Raw genomic sequence first — 3,656 nt, forward strand, 5'->3', positions numbered from 1 at the left:
GAGGGATGGCCGGGGCGGTGGCGGACCAACGGTGGGGAGTGTTTTTGGTACGGGCGGGACGGTGCACAGCCGGCCGTGGGCGGCGGGGGCGGCTATTTGGCCGGTGGTGGCTGGCGGCTCAGGGGGTGGAGGTTGAAGATGAACTGCAGGCCCTTGATTTCGTATTCAATGGCTGCAAAATCGGCTGACCAGAGATGAAAAAGTTAGTCGACTAACGTGTAGCCTCACCTCTAGTGCGTTCAGTTTCGACGGCAAAATTCAGTTTCCACAGTTAAGTTTAGTTTCGACAGTTAAATTCAGTTTCGACAGTTAAGTTCAGAGATGAGCGGCTGATGTATTTTACATCTAGCACTTTGTGGTTATGTATTTTACGTCATCTATTTGATATGCTGTTAGAATTCCACTCAGGTTAACGTTGTTTCTCTTGTCCTGCTTCAGCCTCGGCGTCATACAACTCACCGGAGCTGCTCCAACGACGAAACCCTCCATCACAGTGGAGCAATACCACGGGCTCCATCTCCAAACACCTAAGATCTTCTTCCCCTCCTCTGACAGCCAAGTCAGCCACAGCACCTCACCGGCCAACCCAATCATGCTGAGATCGACATGGCTTCGCCAAAGAGGTTGTACACTTGTTGCATCTCTTTTTTACTCTACATGTTATATATATTGTCCACTGAGCACACATAGTAACCTGAAATACGATTATTTTATCCTACTATATGACAAGCAGTGAGGTACCACGCAACTTAGCTATCTGTGATGGACTCTCTTTAACGCCATCATTATTTATCTTTGCGCGTTTGAGCTATGCATTTGTCGATGGGCCTGGGAGTTGAGCTAGTAGGGCAGTGGCCTGGGTCCAAAGTAGTAGAAGTAGCACAAAAACATTTTTTTAGTGTAGGCTTTTCCTTGCTCAAGCATGCCTACTAGAATAGCCAGTGCTTGAAAGGAAAAGTGAATGAAAAACATAGGAATTGGAAAGTTTCCTATGCTACTACTATTCATGAATTTGGTTCAATGGAATGGAGCAAAGGAAAACTGTAGGATTTGTTCCTTTAGTGCCTCCTTGAAAGAAAAACTATAGGAATTTTAATTTCCACTAGTCCTCCTTCTCAAATTCCTATTCATGAAGCACAAGACTAAGAGATAGTAGCATAATAGCATTATAACTGTACATTTTCTTGTGGTTTGACTTAACCTCACCATGCTTATTTGCATCCTATGATCTTCCAATTCTTGTGAATCAAATACCCAGATTGGCAAATATCTTGTGTTTTTAAATTCTTTGTTTTGCACGTGCATTCCTATCCTATTCCTGTCTATTTCCTATCCCTGCATTGCTAGAATCCTCAAATTCAAACAAGCCCTTACACAATTACTTCTGTTACAGATATGTGTCAAAGAAATCCTTCTGTGGTTTGTCCTGCTCATACGGCACGGTGTTCCACCCCAGCTCAATTGCTCCAACAACAGAAGGGTTCACCACAGGGATCCACTCTCCAGACTGTCTTTCGCCGCCTCAGATCTTCGTCCCCGCCGCCGGCAGCCACGACAACTGCATTACTATCATCAACTGAGCAGATGACCTTGAGGACTATACGGGTCCGCAAGAGAGGTCGCACTCTTCCGTGTCTGCTTACGTTATGCATCGCTTAATATGATGACATGCTACTTTATCGTCGTGTCCACCTATTAGAATTTGAGTCAGGTCCAAACTAATGCTGAAACTTGAGTTTTTAAATGGTTGTGGGGTACATATTGGGGCAGCAATCAGTACTATCTGTCTACTATCTGGTTAATCTTGGGTGTCTACTATGAGTTTCATGTTGGGTGCAAACAAACATTAAAGGAGCCATTATCTATATTTTTGAACTAAAGCTATTATCTGCCCGCTATCATTGGTTTTGGGTCTATCCACAGTTTGCTACCATCACTCTGGATTTGTGCATGCACTCCTTACATAATCTCACTATGTTTTATTCCTATGCATGTAAGTTATTGTACACAATGGAACTGTACAGTAGAGCAAAAGAGACAAGCCTTGCGTGGCAATATTCATGCAGACGTCCCTCCATGGTGGGCACAAAGACAGCCCCCTCCACCCATTTCGGATCGTAATCAAGGGGAAGATAACTGTTCTGAGGGGGATTTAGAAGGAGAAGACCACTCCTATTTACCCCCGAGGTCTTCGCTCTAACTTGGCATGCTGATGTTGGTAATATCATGCATATGGTGCCTTGCATTTCTTAGTGTACACACCAAAGATGTCATCTACTTAGTTCAGGCGTGCTTTATGTCAATGTCATCTATTTAGATTCTTTATCGTATATGTGAATCATGCAATGCCATCTTGTTTAGCCAGGCATCATATATGTGAATTTTGCAATGCCACCCTGGTTATCCAGTCATCTTATATGTGAATTATATCATGCCATCATATTTTTATTGCGTGTTAAATTTGTTAGCAATTTTAGTACATTCAATTACTCTTCCCGTGCATCAGCCATTCGGCGCGATCATGGAAAAATCTGGAGTGGAAACAAGGTCTTCAAAGCAGACAATGCTATCTGACGAAGCGCATGTCTTGCTGGTTACAGATTGCTCCTCAGAGGAGGATTCAGAGACACATGACCAGTCCTATCCCCCCCCCCCCGAGGTGCATGCTCTAACATGGCAAGGTTATGTTGCTCATATCGTGCGTATGGTATCTTGCATTGCTATGTAATTTGCTTAGTTTAGACATGCTTTGTGTGAATGCCACCTGTTTAGTGTCTAATTACCATATATGTGAATTATGCAAATGCCATCTTGTTGCAAGACATTATATATATGAATTATGCAATGTTATCTTGTTGCAAGGCATTCTATATGTGAATTATGAAATGCCATGCTATTTAGCCAAGCGTCATATATGTGAATTATATCATGCCGTCCTTTTTTTGTATTTCTCATTGCATTTGTCGACAATGTTTGTATATTCAACTGCTCTTCCTGTGTATCAGCCATTGGAATTGGTGATGGAGAAATCTGGAGTGAAAACAAGGTCTTCAGAGCACACAATGCTACCTGCTGAAGAAGATATCTTGCTGGTTACAGATAGCTCTTTAGAGGAGGATTCAAAGGCAGATGACCAGTCCTATTATCCCCCTGAGGTGTATGCTCAAACTTGGCAGGGTTATATTACTCATATCATGCATATGTTTATTGCAATGCTTAGTTTTTACATCATATACACAATATTGAATGCCATCTCCTTAGTTGACACATCATATATGTGATTTCCCTCTGCTCACTTCCTTAGTATATAAATCATATATTTGAATTATATCTTGCCATGATGTTTACATAGACAGCATGGATCTAAATTATGGCATGCCAACCCATTTTCTAAAGACATAATATAGTTATATCATCTCAACCTGTTTACATAGTCATCATATTTTGATTTATGTCATTCTATCTGTGAATTATATCATGCCATCATGTTTCCATCGACGGCATGTTTGTGATTTATGGCATGTCAACCACTTTAATAGACACATCGTATAGTTATATCATGTCATCTTGTTTACATAGTCATCATATTTTGAAGTATGTCATTCTATCCTGTTTAGTTAGCCATCATACATGTGAAATTGTGTCATGCTATCCTG

This window comes from Triticum dicoccoides, chromosome 7B (genome assembly GCF_002162155.2).
Source record: "Triticum dicoccoides isolate Atlit2015 ecotype Zavitan chromosome 7B, WEW_v2.0, whole genome shotgun sequence".
Taxonomy (NCBI): domain Eukaryota; kingdom Viridiplantae; phylum Streptophyta; class Magnoliopsida; order Poales; family Poaceae; genus Triticum; species Triticum dicoccoides.